The sequence below is a fragment of the Hypanus sabinus genome, chromosome 9 (genome assembly GCF_030144855.1).
Source record: "Hypanus sabinus isolate sHypSab1 chromosome 9, sHypSab1.hap1, whole genome shotgun sequence".
In the NCBI taxonomy this organism is placed as follows: Eukaryota; Metazoa; Chordata; class Chondrichthyes; order Myliobatiformes; family Dasyatidae; genus Hypanus; species Hypanus sabinus.
In genome coordinates this window covers 159,707,499-159,730,193 of record NC_082714.1, presented here as the reverse complement: position 1 = coordinate 159,730,193, position 22,695 = coordinate 159,707,499, and the positions used below count along the sequence as shown (strand labels likewise).

Sequence of the window (22,695 nt, the reverse complement as noted above, 5' to 3'; positions counted from 1 at the left end):
ATCTGCAGAAATTTGCTCGAATTTTGGGCCCCTTATCTAAGAAAGGATCCTGGGAATGAAAGGGTTAATATTTAAGGAGTGCTTGATGGCTCCGGGCCAGTACTCACTGGAGTTCAGAAGAATGGTGGGGGGGGGGGGGGGGCACGATGGATCTCATTGAAACCTATCGAATATTGAAAAGCCTCGATGGAGTTGATGTGGAGAAGACGTCTCCTCTTGTGGAAGAGTCTAGGACCAAAAGGTACAGCCCCAGAATAGAAGGACATCCCTTTAGAAGAGGGATAAGGAGGAATTTCTTTAGCCAGAGGGTAATGAATCTGTGGAATTCATTGCTGATGACAACTGCAGGGGCCAAGTCATTGGTTATATTTAAAGTGGAGATTTTTACATTCTTGATTAGCAAAGACAACAATGGTTATGTGGAGGATCAGGGAAATGAGGTTGAAAGGGATAATAAATCAGCCAGGGTGGAATTGTGGTGCAGACTGATTGGATTGTAGGGCTTAATTCAGCTTCTATGTCTTATAGTCTTATGATCTCTGGCCCTGTGGTCCAAAGCTCCCCCACTGTAGGAAATAACCTCTCCAAGACCACTCTATCTAGGCCTTTCAGTATTCGATTGGTTTCAATGAAATTTCCCCCTCATTCTTTTAAACTCCAGTGAGTACAGGCCCAGAACCATCAAGCACTCCTCATACGATGCTAATTTGCCATCACTCTCCCAACTAGCCAAGTGTGACCGTGGACCCATGGCAAAGTGATTGACTCCTGGCTATCTGCTGAAGTGACTCAGTTGGCCACTCAGTTCAAAGATAAATTGAGGTGTTAAATAAAAATGACACTCAATCAGAGTTCCCAACCTGAGCAACAGGGACCCCTCTGTTAATGGTAGGGTTGCATGTTTGGGAACTCCCCCCCCCACCCCCCCAGCTCTAAGTGTATAGTTAAAATGACATCATTTTCATTATCAACTCTGTCCTGGAATCACATCAAAGGAAATGAGAAGACAATGTTCTTTCTAGATGATTGAGGTTAAATGGACCAAGTCTTTTCCCTGACCGGGCCTGGAGAGGTTCAGAATAAGATTGCAGTTAAACCAATTGCTTTGTGTATTGATGAAATCATGTAATTCGCAGCCAGCCCAAATGAACCTTCAGTATTAATCATTTGTAGAAAATCATGGGGTAATGTCACAGATGTTAAAAACCCATTATTGGAAACAAATCTCCCAAAGCTCATTGTGTGTTATCGTTGTCAGAGTAACCGCAGATCCGTTGAGTTTGGAAATGATTATATATGGTGATCCTATGAACCATTAATATCAAATTAGATCAACTGAGACTGAGCAATAAAAAACACTTAGGTAATATTGATCCACACTCACAAGGAGTTGAACTGAACCATTCCAGGTGAGTCTATATTCATCATCTGTGATTCTCTTTCACCCTCCAGATAAACACATGAAAGTTATAGAAACAAATCTTTCTTCTCATTTCCATTCCAATTAAAAAACATGGAAAACACTTATTATAGACAATAGACAATAGGTGCAGAAGAAGACCATTCGGCCCCTCGAGTCTACACCGCCATTCTGAGATCATGGGTGATCATTCACTATCAATACCCAGTCCCTGCCTTGTCCCCATATCCCTTGATTCCCCTATCCATCAGATATCTATCTAGCTCCTTCTTGAAAGCATCCAGAGAATTGGCCTCCACCGTCTTCCAAGGTAGTGCATTCCACACCTCCACAACTCTCTGGGAGAAGAAGCTCTTCCTCAACTCTGTTTTAAATAACTGACCTCTTATTCTCAATCCATGCCCTCTGGTACTGGACTCTCCCAACATCTGGAACATATTTCCTGCCTCAATCCTATCAAATCCTTTAATTATCTTAAACGTTTCAATCAGATCCCCTCTCAATCTCCTCAACTCCAGCGTGTACAAGCCCAATCTCTCCAATCTCTCTGCGTAAGACAGCCCTGCCATCCCAGGAATCAACCTAGTGAATCTATGCTGCACTTCCTCAATTGCCAGAATGTCCTTCCTTAAACCTGGAGACCAAAACTGTACACAATATTCCAGGTGTGGTCTCACCAGGGCCCTGTACAAATGCAAAAGGACATCCTTGCTCTTGTACTCAATTCCCCTTGTAATAAAGGCCAACATACCATTTGCCCTCTTCACTGCCTGTTGCACTTGCTCATCCACCTTCATTGACTGATGAACTAGGACTCCTAGGTCTCTTTGCATTTCTCCCTTACCTAACTCTACACCGTTCAGACAATACTCTGCCCTCTTGTTCCTGCTTCCAAAGTGGATAACTTCACATTGAATGACATCTGCCAAGCATCTGCCCACTCACCCAGCCTATCCAAGTCTCCCTGTATTCTCCTAACTTCCTCTTCGCATGTCACACTGCCACCCAGTTTAGCATCGTCAGCAAACTTGCTGATATAGTTTTCAATGCCCTCATCTAAATCATTGACATAAATCGTAAAGAGCTGTGGTCCCAATACAGAGCCCTGTGGTACCCCACTAGTCACCTCCAGCCAGTCTGAGAAACACCCATTCACTGCTACCCTTTGCTTTCTATCTGCCAACCAGTTTTCTATCCATGTTGAAACCCTGCCCCCAATGCCATGAGCTCTGATTTTACTCACCAATCTCCTATGTGGCACCTTATCGAATGCCTTCTGAAAATCTAGGTACACAACATCTACTGGCTTACCCTCGTCTAACATCCTTGTTACACCCTCAAAAAACTCCAACAGATTAGTCAAGCATGATTTGCCCTTGGTAAATCCATGCTGGCTCGGCCTAATCCTATTACTGCCATCAAGATGTGCCACTATTTCGTCCTTAATAATGGACTCAAGCATCTTCCCCACGACTGACGTTAGGCTAACAGGGCGATAGTTCTCCGTTTTCTCCTTCCCTCCCTTCTTGAAAAGTGGGATAACATTAGCCACTCTCCAATCTTCAGGAACTGATCCTGAATCTAAGGAACATTGGAAAATGATTACCAATGCATCCGCAATTTCCTGAGCCACCTCTTTTAGAACCCTCGGATGCAGACAATCTGGACCCGGGGATTTATTAGCCTTCAGTCCTACCAGTCTACTCATCACAGTTTCTTTCCTAATGTCAATCTGTCTCAATTCCTCTGATATCTTATGACCCTGGCACATCCATACATCTGGGAGATTGCTTGTGTCCTCCCTGGTGAAGACAGATCTAAAGTACGCATTAAATTCTGTTGCCATTTCCCTGTTTCCCATAACAATTTCTCCCAATTCATTCTTCAAGGGGCCAACATTGTTCTTAACTATCTTCTTTCTCTTCACATAGCTAAAAAAGCTTTTGCTATCCCCTTTTATATTCCTGGCTAGACTGAGCTCATACCTGATTTTTTTCTCTCCATATTGCTTTTTTAGTTAAGATCTGCTGTTCCTTAAAACTTTCCCAATCATCTGTATTCCCACTCATCTTAGCCCTGTCATACTTCTTTTTCTTTAATGCTGTACAATCTCTGACTTCCTTTGTCAACCACTGTGGCCCCTTCCCCCTCTTTGAATCCTTCCTTCTCATTGGAATGAACTGCTTTTGCATCTTTTGTATTATGCCCAAGAATATCTGCCACTGTTGATCCACTGTCTTTCCTGCCAGGGCATCCGCCCATTTAACTTTGGCCAGCTCTTCCCTCATGGCTCCGTAGTCCCCTTTATTTAATTGCAACACTGACACCTCTGATCTGCCTTTATCCCTCTCAAATTGTAGATAAAAACTTATCATGTTATGATCGATCACTACTTCCTAATGGCTCCTTTACTTCAAGATCACTTATCAATTCCTGTTCATTACACATCACCAAGTCCAAAATAACCTCGTTCCTGGTTGGCTCAAGCACAAGCTGTTCCAAAAATACATCCCTTAGACACTCCACAAACACCCTATCCTGGGGTCAAGCACCTACCTGATTCTTCCATGCATGTTGAAATCTCCCATAACGACTGCATTACCTTTAGCACATGCCAATGTTAACTCCCTAATCAACTTGTACCCAATATCCACGCTACTGTTTGGGGGCCTGTACACAACACCCATTAGGGTCTTTTTACCCTTACTGTTCCTCAGCTCAATCCACACAGACTCTACTTCCCCTGTTCCCAAGTCACCTCTTGCTAAGGACTGAATCTCATTCCTCACCAACAGGGCCACCCCACCCCCTCTTCCCATATTTCTGTCTCTATGATAGCACGTATACCCTGGTACACTCAATTCCCAGGCCTGATCCCCTTGCAGCCATGTCTCCGTTATCCCAACAATGTCGTAGTTCCCCATTTTCATCTGAGCTTCAAGCTCATCTGTCTTATTTCTGACACTACGCACATTCAAGCATAGAATTCTTAGCCCATTCCTCCTCTCTTTGCTTAAAACACTGTCTATTGTACCTAACCCAGCTCCTTGAACTTCCATCGGGCTAATTGCACCTTGAATTTTGATGACCTTCTCAAGATCACCCAAACCTTCTACAGATTTAACCCCATGCTCCTTCTGACCAACCCTCTGGATCTGGATCCCTGCCACCTGCACATCTAGTTTAAACCCCCCTGAGCAGCACTGGCAAACATTCCTGCAAGAATGTTAGTACCCCTCCGGTTCAGATGTAGACCGTCCCTTCGAAACAGATCCCAATGTCCCTGGAACAAAGACCAATTATCCAAAAACCTGAACCCTTCCTTCCTGCACCATGCTCTCAGCCTCGTATTAATGTGCATAATCATTCTATTCTTTGCCTCACTCGCACGTGGCACAGGTAGCAAACCCAAGATTGTCACCCTGGAGGTCCTGCCTTTCAGCTTCACTCCTAACTCCCTGAACTCTCTAAGCAGGACCCCCTCACTCACCTTACCTACATCGTTGGTCCCTACATGGACCACTACATCTGGGTTCATGCCCTCGTTCTCAAGAATAGCCTGCACCCGATCTGAGATGTCTCGGACTCTGGCACCAGGGAGGCAACATACCATCCGAGACTCCCGATCTGCCCCACAAAATCTCCTATCTGCCCCCCTGACTATAGAATCCCCTAAAACTATCGCTCTGTTCTCTTCCCTCCTCCCCTTTCTAGTTGAGGGTTCAACCTCTGTGCCAGAGGCAGGACCACTACAACTCATTCCTGGTAGGTCATCCCCATCAACAGTATCCAGTACGGTATACTTATTGTTATACTTATTATCCCATGCACCAGACCAAATTCCGATGTTCTAAGTCAAAGTAAAATTTATCATCAAAGAGATGATAAATATGTTAACTCCTAGGAGAAGAGTTGGGCATGGGACTAGCAACCCCATCCTGTAAAAGCCTAGAGCTACAGAAACCACAACAAAAGCTCCAAAGACCTCATCCCTAGGAAAGGAAGGACCTTCATATAGAACAGGGGTTTCTAACCTTATTTATGCTATAGGCCCCTACCATTAACTGAGGGGTCTGTGATCTAGAAGATATATGAAGTCGTACAGTGAAAGCAGAAGCCACAGGGCCAGAGAACCTTTGGTCCAGGACAGAAGACTGGCAAACTGCTGTTGGTGACCTTTGAGCCTGTAGGGGTGAAGAAGACTAAACATTATCATACACTACCTTAAGATTCATTCTTCAGCAGGATTTACAGGAAAATAAAGTACAACAGAATTTAAAAATATCTACAAAGACTAGCAAACAACCAATGTGCAAAAGAAGACAAACAGTGCCAATTAAAATAATAGTACTGAGAATCTGAGTTGTAAAGAGTCCTTGAAAGTCCTCAATGTAAGCCATTTTACATTCACTCCTGCTACAGAGACCCAACTCGGCACACTTAGCCTCCTGTAGATAATTCCAAAGTAGCCAGTATTGTATTTGATTAGTGTCATAGAGTCATACAGCATGGAAACAGGCCTTTTGGCCCAACTGGACCATGCCAACCACGGTTCCAATCTAAACTGGTCCCATTTCCTGCATTTGGCCCATCCTCAAATATTGTTCTTTTTCTTCGCCCACTCCCCTCACTGATGTTGCTCGACCCATTGAGTTCATCCAGCAGATTGCTGGTTACTTCCGTATCAGCGGTCTCTTGTGTCTCCGATAACTGGGCCAGTTGGCTTCTGCTGTTCAAAATTTGAGCTGAAGACACTGCAGCATGAATCACTGGAATGAGCTTGAAGATGGGCACCTGTTCAGTAGGTGATTGTGACCTCTGTCCTGATGAGCACAACTGAGGGAAGTGTGATCTTGTACCCTCCAGAGAGTGTGGGAAGTGTTGCATAACAGAGACCTAAGAATACAAAGTCCTTCTGTTGCGAAAAAAGTACAAACAAAATTCATCAGGGCACTCTCAAACTCACCAAAATTTCAATGCTGTGCTGAAAATTCCGGTCTGCTCGAGAGCTCTGGAGGCTAAGTTGTTGAATATATTCAAGACCAGAGTAATTAGCTTTTTAGACCATAGGAGAATCTATGATAATTGAGCCCAGGCACGATCCTCTGAATGATCTTCAACCAAGGTTGGGAGACAAGAATTCACACCACTCTCTGAAAACATGCAATGAGTGTGTCCTCTATCTATCTATCTATCTATCTATCTATCTATCTATCTATCTATCTATGTATCTATCTGTATATATCTATCTATCTATCTGTATTTATTTATCTATCTATCTATCTATTTATTTATTTGCCTACCTCTCTATCTATTCATCCATCTATCTATTTATATCTATTGGTGCCTCCTGAAGAGAAGGGTCACGATCCAGGCAAACTACAGTACTGTGTAAAAGTCTTAGGCACATATACAGTACATAGCTCGGGTGCCTAAGACCTTTGCACAGCATTCTGGTAATTTTATAGATGGCACTGCACTGCTGCCACAAAATAAAACTAATTTCATGGCATATCAGAATCAGAATCAGGTTTATTATCACCGGTATGCGTCGTGAAAATTGTTAACTTAGCAGCAGCAGTTCAATGCAGTACATAATATCGAAGAAAAATAATAATAAATAAATCAGTAAATCAATTATGGTATATGTACATTGAATACATTAAAATCTTGCAAAAAGCAGAAATAATATATATTTAAAAAGTGAGGCAGTGTTCACGGGTTCAATATCCATTTAGGAATCGGATGGCAGAGGGGAAGAAGCTGTTCCTGAATCACTGAGTGTGTGCCTTCAGGCTTCTGTAGCTCCTACCTGATGGTAACAGTGAGAAAAGGGCATGCCCTGGGTGCTGGAGGTCCTTGACAATAGACACTGCCTTTCTGAGACACCACTCCTTGAAGATGTCCTGGGTACTTTGTAGTCTAGTACCCAAGATGTAGCTGACTAAATTTACAACTCTCTGCAGTTTCTTTTGGTCCTGTGCAGTAGCCCCTCCATACCAGACAGTGATGCAGCCTGTCAGAATGCTCTCCATGGTACATCTATAGAAGTTTTTGAGTATTTTTGTTGATATATCAAATCTCTTTAAATCCTTCTTTATAACTGCATTGATATATTGGGACCTGGTTAGATCCTCAGAGATCTTGACACCCAGGAACTTGAAACAGCTCACTCTCTCCATTTCTGATCCCTCTATGAGGATTGGTATGTGTTCCTTCGTCTTACCCTTCCTGAAGTCCACAATCAGCTCTTTCGTCTTACTGACGTCAAGTGCCAGGTTGTTGGCGCAACACCACTCCTCTAGCTGGCATATCTCGCTCCCGCATGCTCTCTCGTCACCACCTGAGATTCTACCAACAATGGTTGTATTGTCAGCAAATTTATAGATGGTATTTGAGCTGTGCCTAGACACACAGTCTTGGGTATAGAGAGAGTAGAGCAGCGGGCTAAGCACACACCCCTGAAGTGTGCCAGTGTTGATTGTCAATGAAGAGGAGATGTTATCACCAATCCACGCAGATTGTGGTCTTCCGGTTAGGAAGTCGAGGATCCAATGGCAGAGGGAGGTACAGAGGCCCAGGTTCTGCAACTTCTCAATCAGGATTGTGGGAATGATGGTGTTAAATGCTGAGCTATAGTCTATGAACAGCATCCTAACCTAAGTGTCTGTGCTGTCCACATGCAACCTGATTCTGATCTGGGTCTCCACTGTGGTCTGAGAGTGGGAAGAGGGCATGGAGAGGGGAACCACAGCTGGGGGTAAAGGGAAGGGAGAAAGGAGGGAGTGGGAAGCACCAGAGAGCCATTCTGTAATGATCAATAATCCAATTGTTTGGAATCAAATGACCTTGCCTGGTGTCTCAGGGTTGGGTGTCGCTGCACTCACACCAGCCACCCCCTGACTGGCAATCTTCCACTGCTACCAGTTCAACATCCCGCCCACAGCGCTCCACTCTCCCTTTTCCCAATATCCTTTCCTCCTGCCAGATTTACAAACTCGCTCTCTGCATCATGTTGACAAATACAGTACAGTGCAAAATTCTTAAGCACCCTAGCAATATATATAGTATATATCTAAGACTTTTGCACAGTGCTTGTATACTATATACATATATATTTAGAGACATAGCATGGTAACAGGCCCACTGTCCGATGAGCATGCAGCACCTAATTGAACCCATGTGATCAATTAACCTACCAACCAGCACATCTTTGGGCTGTGGGAGGAAACCAGTACACCAAGAGGAAACCTTTACGATCATGGGAAGAACCTATAAACTCCCTACAGGCAGCAGCAGGAATTGAACCAATGTCACTCGTACTATATAGCATTATGCTAACCACTTCACAGATAATCTTTTCCAAAACCCAAGAAACACCTCACTCCTGAACTGGGTGTTTGTTAGCCTTAGAAATAAGGGTCAGATTTGCTACGTACTCACCCAACAAGAATAGCTACAACTCTAAAGCTGTATAATGGGTCTTGATACATCTCAGGTATGCCGTATAAATGAGGTAAAGTTACACTATACCTATACAGAGTCCGGGTTAGACCATGACAATGATCAGGTTGGACACTGCAATTTACGAAACATGGATTGGTCTTGCAGTGGCGATGTAGCAGGAAGACACCAAGATTACACAGCTTAAACTACAGCAACAGGTTATGAAAAGCAACACTGTGTTCATAGAAAAGTACAGGCTCTTCAACCCACAATGGTGCGCTGACCTAAATAAACCTACTCCACAATTAATCTAACCCTCCTCATCTTTCCCACATCCCAAAATCTTCCATTAGTGGACCTCCCTAGGAGTCTTTTAAATGTCCCTCTCGTATCTGTAATGAGCTCTTCCGGCTTATGTGGGGTGCTGATGAGCACTGGGCTCTGAGGATTTTAGCGTACCTGAATTGGTTACTTATTGTTTAACGAGTGTCATTAATCATTTAGAGTTCCTTGTGTTCTTCTTGAGCGAATCTCTTTTTGTAAAGCATTCAGCTGGTGATTTCTGTATAAACCTGTTAAGTTTGTTTTGATAGGCTCAGGGATTTTGTGTAATTTGTGTATTTAAGTAGATGCCTGATTATTGCTAATTGTGGGGTCCTAGTTTTGAGAATGTTACTTTTTGCAGTGTCACTCAGCTGAACCACTATGGTTTTGTTGGAATTATTATGAATAGACTCTTCTTGGAGTCCCTATATGACAGACAGTCTTTCCTCTGCACTTGGGTTCCAACATTGCCAGTGAACATCGTGACAGTATCATCCAGTACCATCACCCCAGCACCCACCACTTCCTGTATGAAAATCTTTCCTTGGACAGTTCCTCTAAACTTGCCTCCACTCACCTCAAATGGATGCCCTCAGGCATTGAGCATTGCTGCCCGGGTAAAAAGTTCTGGCTGTCCAATTCATCTATGCCTCTCCAAATCCTATCTCTATCAAATCACGTCTCTTCCTCTGTTGTTTCAAAGAGAAAAGCCCTAGTTCGTCCAACCTATCCTTATAAAACATGCTGTCTAATCCAGGCAACATCCCGGTAAATCTCTGGTGCACTCTCTCGGAAGCTTCCACCTTTGCACCATCCACCACAAGTGAGGCTTCCCAGTGGCCAAATAATTTAATTTCCATTCCATTCTGACACGTCAGTCCACGGCCTCCTCTTGTGGCAAGATGAGTTCATCCCCAGGGTGGAGGAGCAACACCTTATATTCCGTCTGTGCAGTCTCCAACCTGATGACATGAACATCAATTTCTCCTTCTGGTTAACAAATTTATCCCCCCTCCCACCCCCACCTTCCTCTATTCCCCACTCTGTCCTTTTACCTCTTCACACCTGCCTACTACTTCCACCTGGGTCCCATCCTCCTTCCCTTCCCCCTTTGGTCCACTCTCTTCTCCTACCAGATTCTTTTTTGTCTAGCCCTTGACCCTTCCCATCCACCCAGTTTCACCTATCACCTTCCAGCCAGCCTCCTTCCTCTTCCACCCCCCCCCCACCCACTTCCTTCTCAGTCTTGCAGGGTCTTAGCCCAAAACATCTTCTGTTTATTCATTTCCATGGAGGCTGCCTGATCTGCTGAGTTCCTCCAGCCCTTTGTGTTGCTTTGGATTTCCAGCATCTGCAGACTTTCCTGTGCCTATAATGAGGAGAGCAGAACAGAACACGATACGCCAAGTGTGTTATAACCAGAGTTTTACAGAGCTGTAGTATTCTTGCCATTCAGTGGTTTGATTAAAAGGTTCAAATTAAAAAGGATATACAGAGTATAAAGTACTTTGCAGCTTAAGGAGTTGTAGATGTGGAAGTATTGGAAAGGGTACAGAGGAGATGTACCAGGATGCTGTCTGGTTTAGAGAGTATGGATTATGATCAGTGATTAAGGGAGCTAGGGCTTTACTCTTTGGAGAGGAGGATGAGAGGAGACATGATAGAGGTGTACAAGATATTAAGAGTAATAGACAGAGTGGACAGCCAGAGCCTCTTCCCCAAGGCACCACTGCTCAGTACAAGAGGACACGGTTTTAAGGTAAGGGGAGGGAAGTTCAAGGGGGATATTAGAGGAAGGTTTTTTACTCAGAGAGTGCTTGGTGCATGGAATGCACTGCCTGAGTCAGTGGTGGAGGCAGATACACTAGTGAAGTTTAAGAGACTACTAGACAGGTACATGGAGGAATTTAAGGTGGAGGGTTATATGGGAGGTGGGGTTTAAGGGTTGGCACAACATTGTGGGCCAAAGGGCCTGTACTATGCTGTACTATTCTATGTTCCATGTATCAGATTTGAATGCAACTGACAAAGTAGAATTGTCTGTTGTAGGAAAGAAGCAGCACATTGGTGGCTGGAGGCCTGGAGGGGGCCAGTCTTGGGACTGGAGGCCTACCTGTGTGTGAAAGTGGCTGGGAGGAAAGGAGCTTGTGTTGCTGTTGCTGTTTGGTTGTTGCTACTTGCATTGTCCTGTTGAACATGGTGCACATGCTATGTTGACACCAGGAGTTGAGTTAACACTTGCGGACTGCCCCCAGCTCACCTTTCAGTTGTATTGGTTTGTTAATGAAAATGACGCAGCTCGCCGTTTGTTTCAATGTACCTGTGATAAATAAAATAATCTGAATCCAGACATGACTCTTGAATAATGGGAAGGCTTGACTCCAACAGTGCCGGAGAGAGGACCTGGCAGAACTCTCTTGAGAGCAGATTCCTGTGAGTAAAGCAACAGCTGACAAGTGGGAGTCTTCTAAAAGGGAGTTAGTAAGAATTCAGGCCAGTATGTTCTCGTGAGGGTGAGAAGCAAAGATGGCAAGATTATGAAACTTTGATGGCAAAGGATCCTCCTCCCCTTCCCTTCTCTCTTTTTCCACTCCCCTATTCTTGCTCCTCTCTTACCCCTTCTCCTCACCTGCTCATCACCTCCCGTTGGTTCCCCTCCTCCTTTCCGTTCTCCTATAGTCTACTCTCCTCTCCTATCACACTCCTTCTTCTTCAGACCTTTCCATCTCTCACCAACCACCCCCTCCCAACCCAACTGCCTTCCTTCTCAGCTAGTCTCATCTAACACCTGCCAAATTGTATTCCATACCTTCACCCAGCTTCTTATTATGCCTTCAGCCCCTTCTTGATGAAGGGCCTCATCCCAAAATGGCTACTGTTTGTTCCCCTGCACAGATGCTGCCTGACCTGCTGAGTTCCTTCAGCATTCTGTGTATTACACTGAATTTCCAGCATCTGCAGAATCTTTACTGTTTATGATATTGAAGGTTTTATCGGGGGGGGGGGGGGAAGGATTATGGCAGGTATATGCATCCAGCATTGGGGAACAACAGTCTGCTGAATGAACTCAATAGGCCAGGCAGGCAGATCTGTGGAGGAAAAGAATTTTCAACATCTCAGGTCAAATCCCTGCATCAAGACTATCAGGATGAAATCAGGTCACTTGATTCCGAGGGAGCAAGACAAAACTAGGATGGTTTCTGCCAAAGGTTTTGATCCAAGATGTCAACAATTCCTTCCTCTCCCCACCGATGCTGCTTGACCTGCTGAGTTCCTCCAGCACATTGTGTGTTGCTCCAGATTCCAGCATCTTCAAGTCTCGTATCACTGGGGTGAGAGAGAGAGAGAGAGAGGGGAACAACGCAGAGGGTGTAGTGAAGAACTTAAGGAAGATGGTGGTGGAGGGGTGCATAAAAAAGCTACACGAAATATCCTTAGCAGAGAAAATTAAGGTAATTCTATATCAAGAGCAATATTTCAAAGTTCAAAGTACATTTATTATCAGACTATGTGTATATTTTCTGAGATATATTTTCTAGTGGGCATTCACATTAAAACAAAGAAATACAATGGAAGCAATGAAAAGCTACACACAAAGACTGCAAAAAGCAACAAATTACACAAATACAAAAAAATTAAACAGACAGACAACTGAAAAGAGAGGTAGATAGATAGATATACAGATAGACAGACAAATAGATAGACAGATGGATACATGCATAAATACATACATAGCCAGACAGACATACAGATACATAGATAGGTAGATCCATCAATGGACAGATAGATAGATAGATAGATAGATAGATAGATAGATAGATAGATAGATAGATAGATAGATAGATAGATAGATAGATAGATAGATAGATAGATAGATAGATAGATAGATAGATAGATACATATATAGATCAATAGACAGATAGATGGATAGATAGATAGATAGACAGACAGACAGATAGGTAGATGGATAGATACATAGATAGGCAGATATATATAGATGGGTAGATAGATAACATTGATAACATGATTTGTAGAATCCTTGAAAGTGAGTCCATAGGTTGTATCTCTAAATAAAATACCATAAAATAAAATAAGTTTTAATTTAATTGGAATCTCTTAAAATGACTTATCACCAAGGATGTGATTTGGCAAGGACTGTTTGTATTCTGGGAAACCCAGTAGAGGAATGCACAGGAAGGCCCCATAAAAAGCATTGTGACGTGTCCTGCTTAATGATACCCTTATCAAACAATGCAGCTGTGTCATTCCCAAAGAAACTATTTCCAACAAACCATTGATTAAATGGCTGTATAATCTGGGACATTTATACTTGGAAAGTGAGTATACTTCCGTTTTTAGAATCAGAATCGGAATCAGGTTTATCATCGCTGACATACGTCGTGAAGTTTGCTGTTTTGCAGCAGCTGTTCAGTGCGATATATAAAATACTTTCAGTTACAATAAGAAATATATATATATATATATATATATATATATATATATATATATATATAAATTTAAATAAATTGTTCAAAAAGAGAGCAAAATCAGTGAGGAAGTGTTCATGGATTCATCGTCCATTCAGAAATCCAATGGCAGAGGGGAAAAAGCTGTTCCTGAAATGGTGAGTGTGTGTCTTCGGGCTCCTGTACCTCCTCCCTGTTGGAAGCAACGAGAAGAGGGCAGGTCCTGGGTGGTTAGTGATAAATGCTGCCTTCTTGAGGCACTATATTTTCTAGTGCCCATGATGGGGCTGGCAGTGGTCATAGCTTTTCCCAATCCTGTGCAGTGGCCACTCCATGCCAGACGGTGATGCAGCCAGTTTGAATGCTCTCCACGGTACATATCTTTTAGCATAATGGATTCCAGTATTCTTGCTGGAGTTTTCGGTACCCCATTCCTCATGTTTTTTTGGAAAACCATGGGCTGTGTGGTGAGTTCTGGTATACCCACGGTACAGTTAACAAACATTTCATATCTGACAATGTTCCCAAAACTGCCAGCAAGAAACATGCCAGAGAAACACAATGGGTCAAACAGCGTCTGTGGGGGAAAAGGAATTCTCGACGTTTCAGGTCAAGGCCCTGCCTCAGGGCTCTGTTCGGTTGAAGTCCTGAGACATGCTAACGCAGTAATTAACATAACGCTTTACAGCACCAGCAATCAGCAAATGGGGTTCAACTCCCTCTGGAATTTGTTCCTTCTCCCCGTGACCATGTGAATTTCCTCAGGATGCTCCTGTTTCCTCCCATATTCCAAAGATGTATGGGTTACAGTTAGTGAGTTGTGGGCACCGGACATTTGGCAACTCTTGCAGGCTGTCCCCAGAGCATCCTCAGATGCGTTGGTCGTTGATGCAAACGACACATTTCACTGCAAGTTTCCATGTTTTTATGTGCTGTACATGTGAGAAATAAAGCTAATCTGAAAGTCCCTCCAACAGATTGAGTGTTGCTCCAGATTCCAGTATCTGCAGTCTCTTGTGTCTCTGAAGTTGTCACACAACTAATTTATCACTAAGATTAAATAGAAAGCCGTTATAAGCTGGAGAACAGGTAACAGACCTCTGCAATTAGAATCCGTCAGGGTGCATTAATCTTTGTTGTTCTGCGTCTTCACAGATTTAAATTAGTAAAGGAAAGAAAATTTGAATGCAGCCCAGTTCATAACAGGAAAAGCTCTCCCCACCACTGACCACATTTATGTGGAGGGCAGTCTCAAGAAAGCAGGACCCCCAGCATCCAGGCCATGCTCCCTTCTAGCTTCTAGCATTGGGCAGGAGGTACTGGAGCCTTGGGTTCCACACCACCAGGTTTATTTATTTATTTTTAAATCTTTTTTTATTAATTATTATTGAAGATTGACATAAAAAGATACATTAAGTTGATATATCATTATATACAATAAGGAATTAAATTAGCAAATAACTGATTAACAAAGCTAAACAATATATCAGTAATAATAAGAAAAAATAAAGTGTTAAGAATTTTTTTGAAAGAAAAAGAAGGAAAATAGAACCCCTACTCACTAAAACAAACCCTACTAACTGAAAAAAAACCCCACCAGGTTCAGGAAGAGTTACTACCCTATAACATTGAGGTTCCTGAACCAGCCTGGATCACTTCACTCAGCAGAACTCTGAGCTGATCCTGCGACATACAGCCTCAGTTTGAAGAACTCGACAACTCACGTTGTAGGTATTGCTTATTCGTTTACTTGCACAGTTTTTCTCCTTTTGTTCATTGATTCATGTGTGGATTTTCATTATTTTATCGAATTTTCCTGTGAATGCTGGCAAGGAAATGGATTTTAAGGTAGTATATGGTGACATTTATGCACTGACGATAAATTACGTTGACATGCACTTTGACTTTGGCATCTCCACAGTGTCTCGTTGGTGTCCTTGAGCATTCACTCACCAGTCTCACTGAGGGACTGCCACACTGTGGGAGGAGCCACCGTTGGATTCTGACATTTTTTAATCCAAGGTTTTTTCGGAAGTTAAGAAAGCGATGTAAAACTTGTTGATTCGTGATCAGTTTATTAAGCACTAATAGAACGAAGAGAGTTGGAGATGTAGAGTAGCAAAAGTCTAGTAGGTAAGAAGAAAGATGGTGGGCAATGAGTTCAACTCTTTTTATACCATAGATAAGAAACATTCCATTCAAATTTGTAGATAAGAGTTAACTAATCAGATAGCTCCTATTCAAATAATGTTATGCCAAGAATCTTCCAGAAAGAATCAGAACTGTAACCACTAGGGGACACACTGAACAATTGCATATACATACTGTGACCACTAGGAAACATATTGAACAGTTACATCTAGGTAGGTAGTTATAAAATACATAAATTATTAAACTGCAAAGGAAATAACAAAATTATACAGTCAAATCCAACACCACCTTTCAGAGGAGATGTTAAACCAGGATTCCTCCAGTTCCCTCAGAAAATATCATGATGTTATTTCAAATGAAGTCAGAGGAATTCTCGCTAGAGATTGGACAATATTTATCTCGTACTAGGTTACCTGGTCATGATCACTCCGCTGTTTGTGGGGCACCGAAAATTTAAGATCGGCTTAGTCACATGTACATCAAAACATTCAAAGGTACAGTGATAGGACTGCAATTATTGCAGATATGATAGCAATAATTCGGAGACAATTAGACCGGCGCGTGAACAGGCAGGGAATGGAGGGATATGGACAATGCGCAGGCAGGTGGGATTAGGTTGGATAGGGACACACATGGTAGGCAAACATAATGGCTTCTGCCCCTTCCTTTCTAGTTCTGATTCCCCTCCATTGATGCTGCCTGACTTGCTGAGTTCGTGTAGAACTTTGGGCATATTTCAGCATCTGCAGAATCTCTTGTGCTTATGAAACAGAATGCTGAAACATTCCTGTCCCAGCTCTGTGGGAAGAGCAGGACTATACATCGGCTATGATGGAATGGCGGAGCACACTTGACGGACCGAATAGCCTCATTCTGCTCCTATATCTCGTGGCCTAATGCTGTTGTCACCAAAAATAAAACACCAAGTTTCTCCTGCAGTTCGGTCCCATCCGAACCGGCATTAGCAACTGAGAGACACGAGTAGGAATAATTAAACACCCAGCCTTTGAAACTGAAAGAAACCCCGTGCTTCAGATCCACATCCGCCACGGGAATTAGTACTTCCATGCAGGCGTGGCCCCTGCATCGCGAACCCCTGTTAATCTTCGCATTTCGCATGTTACATGGTTAATTTGAATGCTGAGATTCGAATAGTGAAATCTCCGGATTTTGGGGAGTTAACAATGCTTTCGGGAAAAAAGGGAAGGCACGAAAAGGTGGCATCATTGTGTGGAGAGGGAGGGGATTCCCCGCCGGGGATTCCCCCCGCGCCACATTCCTCGTGACGTCGGCAGAGACTCCCCAGACTCAAAAGGGAGGGTTTCACTCGGCCTTAGAGAAGAAAAATACGGGAGATTAACTCCGCTTTCCAGTTAGCGAGATGTAAACGATTTTCTGATAATTCCTACACTGGGAATCCTTGATCCTTCCTGTGGAAATCACGTTCTCTCACTCTCTCTTTCCTTCTCTCTCTCTCTCTCTCTCTCTCTCTCTCTCTCTCTCTCTCTCTCTCTCTCTCTCTCTCTCTCTCTCTCTCTCTCTCTCTCTCAGGTTTTGTCTCTCGACCATCTGTCTCTTTGTCTCCTGTCAACTGTCTGACACCTCCGCCCCCCTCCCGCGCTCAGATGCATTTGTGTCCTTTCCTCTTACTCCCGTTTGCATGTCTCTCCCTCTGTCTTTGTCCCTGCATCCGTCCCTCTTTCCTTCTACCTTCCTCTTTTCCTAGTCTCACTCTCACGTATCGAACTCTGTCGTTGTCAACCTTTCTATCCCACTCTCTCTCCCTCCCCTTTGCCGCCTCTCTCTCACTGCCTCCCCTCCATCCTCTCCCTTTTTCTCACACCCTCTCTCCCCCTCTGTCCCCTCTTTCCCTCTCTATTTCTCCCCGCTCTCTCACTGTTCAACCTTTCCGTCCCTCTCTCTCTCTCTCTAACCTTTGTCCACCTTTTCCCTGTCTCTCTTCCCTCCGTCTACCCACCTTTATTTCTCTTCACTCTCTCCCCTTATCTACCCCTCTCTCTCCTTCTACTTCTCTCTACCTACCGCTATTGTTTTTTACCTCTTTCTCTATTCCTCCCATTGTTCCCATCTTCCCTTCTGTCAACCACCTCCGCTCCTCTCCGTCTACCCCTCGCTCTCCTTCCTTCTGTAAAATTACATGCTGGAGAACACAATTTAAAACTGAACGAGATCTAGAGATACAAGCCGACCGAGGTTAATCGCGACTTTCTCTTTCAAGATCGCCGATGTCGTAGTCAGACTCGACCCGCACAAAGACCGGTCTCACCCTTGGACCCTCCTTCGCCCCAACACTAATTCCGAGAGAAAAATCTCAAATCCCGAGGGCCCGGCAGTAGCCATAGCGCATAGGACGATTCGGCCCATCTATCTCTTCTTTTGAGATCAGCATACCCCACCCACCCCTCTCCCTCTAAGACTGCAATCTTTCTCAATTGGTTTTATTTCCGAAGGCACGGATTGCTCCGGCAGACGCGACCTCGTCCGTATTTGTTCACTGATGTGCCAAGCCTGCTCTCTCGTCCTCGGCCAGACTTCTGTGTCATTGTGAAAACCCCTCACTCTCCCATCGCAACGCCCAGCCCCGCACACCGCCGCGGAAAGTTCCCAGATAAGTCACTACAGATAACAAAAGGAATCCCGGTCCCTCCGGAGTTCATTGCCAACGCTGGGATCAGATGGGGATATTCTGTATGTTCCTGTCTGATCCGCTCAGACCGGAGTACGAGATGCGATGACAGCACCCTGGATTAAAGACATCTCCCCTCCAACCTTGCTCGAGGTCGCAAACAGTTCAGCGCAATGTCGCCGGTTCGAGACCTGACCCATATGTAAACGGCCTCTGATGTCCCACGGGTCGGGTGGCGGGAAGTCGCTGCTAATTCCGCTCGTCCTGCGGTGCATCAGTTCAAGGTAACTGCAAGGAGGAGTCCGCAGCCCCGGATCCCGCTCTCAGTCATTCCCGGCGTACAAATCCACTCAGAAATCTACCGTAACTAATCCGCATCCGTTTCGTCTAGAATATCTCGCTAGTCTGAGCCTATGATTTGCTTTAGGAAAAACAAAGGTATAAATTATTTATTTGTGTGCTTGAATTTGAGTAGAATTATCATGCGTGCACATTTGCATAGTTTGATATATATTCAGGTTGAATTGGGTTTGTATTGTAGATTTGTTATTTATATATGTCATTATTAATTTGAAATCAGTTTTAATTTAAATTTAATATATGTGGGTTTATGTCAATTCTATTTTGCAAGTTAAGAATGTACAAATGATATGATACAATCTTTGAATTGTAAGTCGTGACCACGGGAGTGTAGTGGATGCAGTTTAAAATGTGTTTATTTTATTGCTGTTTAGATCTCACGGGTCCTTGTGGAGTGCGATGACTTGTGGGAAATTCACGGCGGTCCGACTCCGGGGAGTGAAGCCCTCGACCCAGTCTGGCGTGTGATCCCGAACCCAGCAACGCCCGGGAAGAGGTCAGCTGGACCGCTGTAGTAAATGCCAGCACATCTCAGTGAGCAGAGACCGGACTGTTCAAACCCCGAGGCTCGTCTGAACTTTGTGCAAGCGGGGTGAAGCTGTCAGGGTGGGGAGATCAAAGGCCGTCTGGTCCGCTCTGGAGCTTCGGGGAACTTGAACGGACGTTGGTAGAATGCAGCCCCGTGTTCGTGGAGTTGGAGTAGGATAAGACCGCGACTAACCGTTCGAGAGAGAAAGCGAAGAGTCTGAACCAGACCAGGGGCGAAGAAGTGCGGGCAAATCTCGCTCAGAAGGTAAACTAAGTTAAATTATACAATTCAGCGGGCTTTCCTCGAGTAGGTTCTGTAACATTTCTTGCAATATTAATTAACTCATTCGCTCTCTATGTTCGGCACTGCAGCAAAGAACTGCCCATTGACTTTGTCTAAATAGACCTGTCACGACTCGTCTCCCAAAGAAATGCAATGAAGGGTCTCGGCCAGAAACGCCGGCTCTTTTATTCATATCCCTAGATGCTGCCTGACCTGCTGAGTTCCTCCAACATCTTGTGTGTGTGTGTGTGTGTGTGTGTGTGTGTGTGTGTGTGTGTGTCTGTGTGTGTGTGTGTCTGTGAGTGTGTGTGTGTCTGTGAGTGTGTGTGTGTGTGTGTGTGTGTCTGTGTGTGTGTGAGTGTGTGTGTGTGTGTGAGTGTCTGTGTGTGTGTGTGTGAGTGTGTGTGTGTGAGTGTGTGTGTGTGTGAGTGTGTGTGTGTGTGTCTGTGAGTGTGTGTGTGTGTGAGTGTGTGTGTGTGTGTCTGTGTGTGTGTGTGTCTGTGTGTGTGTGTGTGTGTGAGAGTGTGTGTGTGTCTGTGTGTGTGTGTGAGTGTGTGTGTGTGAGTGTGTGTGTGTGTGTGTCTGTGTGTGTGAGTGTGCGTGTGTGTGTGCGTGTGTGTATGTGCGTGTGTGTGTGTGAGAGTGTGAGTGTGTGTGTGTGTGTGTGAGTGTGTGTGTGTGTGGTGTGTGTGTGGTGTGCGCGTGTGTGTGAGTGTGTGTGTGTGTGTGTGTGTGAGTGTGTGTGTGTGTGTGTCTGTGAGTGTGTGTGTGTGTGAGAGTGTGTGTGTGTCTGTGTGTGTGTGTGTGAGTGTGTGTGTGTGAGTGTGTGTGTGTGTGTGTCTGTGTGTGTGTGAGTGTGTGTGTGTGTGTGTCTGTGTGTGTGTGTGTCTGTGTGTGTGTGTGTGAGTGTGTGTGTGTGTGTGAGTGTGCGTGTGTGTGTGCGTGTGTGTATGTGCGTGTGTGTGTGTGTGTGTGTCTGTGTGTGTGTGTGAGTGTGTGTGTGTGTGTGTGTGTGAGTGTCAGTGTGTGTGTGTGTGAGTGTGTGTGTGAGTGTGTGTGTGTGTGTGTGTCTGTGAGTGTGTGTGTGTGTGAGTGTGTGTGTGTGTGTGTCTGTGTGTGTGTGTGTGTGTCTGTGTGTGTGTGTGTGTGTGTGTGTGAGAGTGTGTGTGTGTCTGTGTGTGTGTGTGTGAGTGTGTGTGTGTGAGTGTGTGTGTGTGTGTCTGTGTGTGTGTGAGTGTGTGTGTGTGAGTGTGCGTGTGTGTGTGCGTGTGTGTATGTGCGTGTGTGTGTGTGAGAGTGTGAGTGTGTGTGTGTGTGTGAGTGTGTGTGTGAGTGTGAGTGTGTGTGTGTGTGTGTCTGTGTGTGTGTGTGTCTGTGTGTGTGTGTGTGAGTGTGTGTGTGTGTGAGAGTGTGTGTGTGTGAGTGTGCGTGTGTGTGTGCGTGTGTGTATGTGCGTGTGTGTGTGTCTGTGTGTGTGTGTGTGAGTGTGTGTGTGTGTGTGTGTGAGTGTCTGTGTGTGTGTGTGTGTGAGTGTGTGTGTGTGAGTGTGTGTGTGTGTGTGTGTGAGTGTGTGTGTGTGTGTCTGTGAGTGTGTGTGTGTGAGTGTGTGTGTGTGTCTGTGTGTGTGTGTGTGTCTGTGTGTGTGTGTGTGTGTGTGTGAGAGTGTGTGTGTGTCTGTGTGTGTGTGTGAGTGTGTGTGTGAGTGTGTGTGTGTGTGTGTCTGTGTGTGTGTGAGTGTGTGTGTGTGAGTGTGCGTGTGTGTGTGCGTGTGTGTATGTGCGTGTGTGTGAGAGTGAGTGTGTGTGTGTGTGTGTGTGAGTGTGAGTGTGTGTGTGTGTGTGTCTGTGTGTGTGTGTGTGTCTGTGTGTGTGTGTGTGTGAGTGTGTGTGTGTGTGTGTGAGTGTCTGTGTGTGTGTGTGAGTGTGTGTGTGTGAGTGTGTGTGTGTGTGTGTGAGTGTGTGTGTGTGTGTCTGTGAGTGTGTGTGTGTGTGAGTGTGTGTGTGTGTCTGTGTGTGTGTGTGTCTGTGTGTGTGTGTGTGTGTGAGAGTGTGTGTCTGTGTGTGTGTGTGAGTGTGTGTGTGTGAGTGTGTGTGTGTGTGTCTGTGTGTGTGTGTGAGTGTGTGTGTGTGAGTGTGCGTGTGTGTGTGCGTGTGTGTATGTGCGTGTGTGTGTGTGAGAGTGTGTGTGTGTTACTCCGGCTTTCCAGCATCTGCAACATCTCGTGTTCAAAACATCTCTCTATCTGATGCCGCTGTCTGTTTTAAAACAGTTTCCAGAAGCACATTAACTTTGCTCTCCACACCCCCTCCTTCCCCGCTAAAAGCCCCTAACAGCTATTGAACCAGTGGCGGGTGGCAGCCCCTGTCTGCCGATTTGTTTTTCAGTTGAGCGGCTGTTTGATTTTAAGTACATAGAGGAGTGAGGACGGGAAGATTTCAGAGGAGGGAATGATGAAAGGCGGCTGAGGAGAAGGAGGGGGCGAGAGCAGAGGAACAACAAATTCTTCATATGCCTATCTGGCATAGAAGCGAAATCAGGCCATTCTCCGTCGCATTCTCCTGCCTCTCCCCGTAACTTTTGACGCCCTTACTAAGCAAGAAGCTATCAAACTCCACTTCAAATATACCCACTGACTTGTCCTCTACAGCGTCTGTGCTAATGAATCCACAGATTCGCCAGCCTAAAGAAATTCCTCCTCATCTGTTTTAAAGACACGTCCTTGTATTCTGGGGTCTGGTTCTAAACTCACCCAGTACAGGAAAGGCATTGGGGACAAACGAAGGAAGATTTGGTCTGTAACCAGTAAACTTGAGGTTATCGAGGCACTTGGTGGCAATAACCACCAGGCAGAAAGCAAGCGAAGTTGTGGACCGATGTCCCGGTGAAATCAGCAGTGTCTCCAGTGCCGATAAGCTATCAGTCGGCAAAGAGAAGGTTAAAAGTGAAGGAACGTTTATCCCGGTCCACTTTACCCCAGATTTCCGAACGCTGCGGGCTGAGGGGGAGAAAGAGACAGAAATTGGTGGTGGGTGGAATGGAGGGGGGCAGGGGGAAGACGAGGGCAAGGGAG

At 44.8% G+C, this 22,695-nt stretch overlaps 2 protein-coding genes across 4 annotated transcripts in view; one reads left to right on the top strand and one right to left on the bottom strand.

Annotated features, from left to right (window-relative positions):
- LOC132399972 (serine/threonine-protein kinase 3/4) overlaps window positions 1-22,695 on the bottom strand; it is a 331,476-nt gene that overhangs the window by 27,122 nt on the left and 281,659 nt on the right. The gene's annotated exons all lie outside the window — the stretch shown is intronic.
- Window positions 18,241-22,695, top strand: part of si:dkey-43k4.5 (potassium voltage-gated channel subfamily S member 1) — a 37,531-nt gene continuing 33,076 nt past the window's right edge. The window contains exons 1-2 of one of the 2 annotated variants that reach the window (XM_059978792.1): window positions 18,241-18,738; window positions 19,189-19,607. The gene's annotated coding sequence lies outside the window, so the exon portion shown is untranslated. Of the gene's footprint in view, window positions 18,893-19,188; window positions 19,608-22,695 lie in introns of both variants that reach the window. The other variant, XM_059978793.1, reaches the window with a different exon arrangement.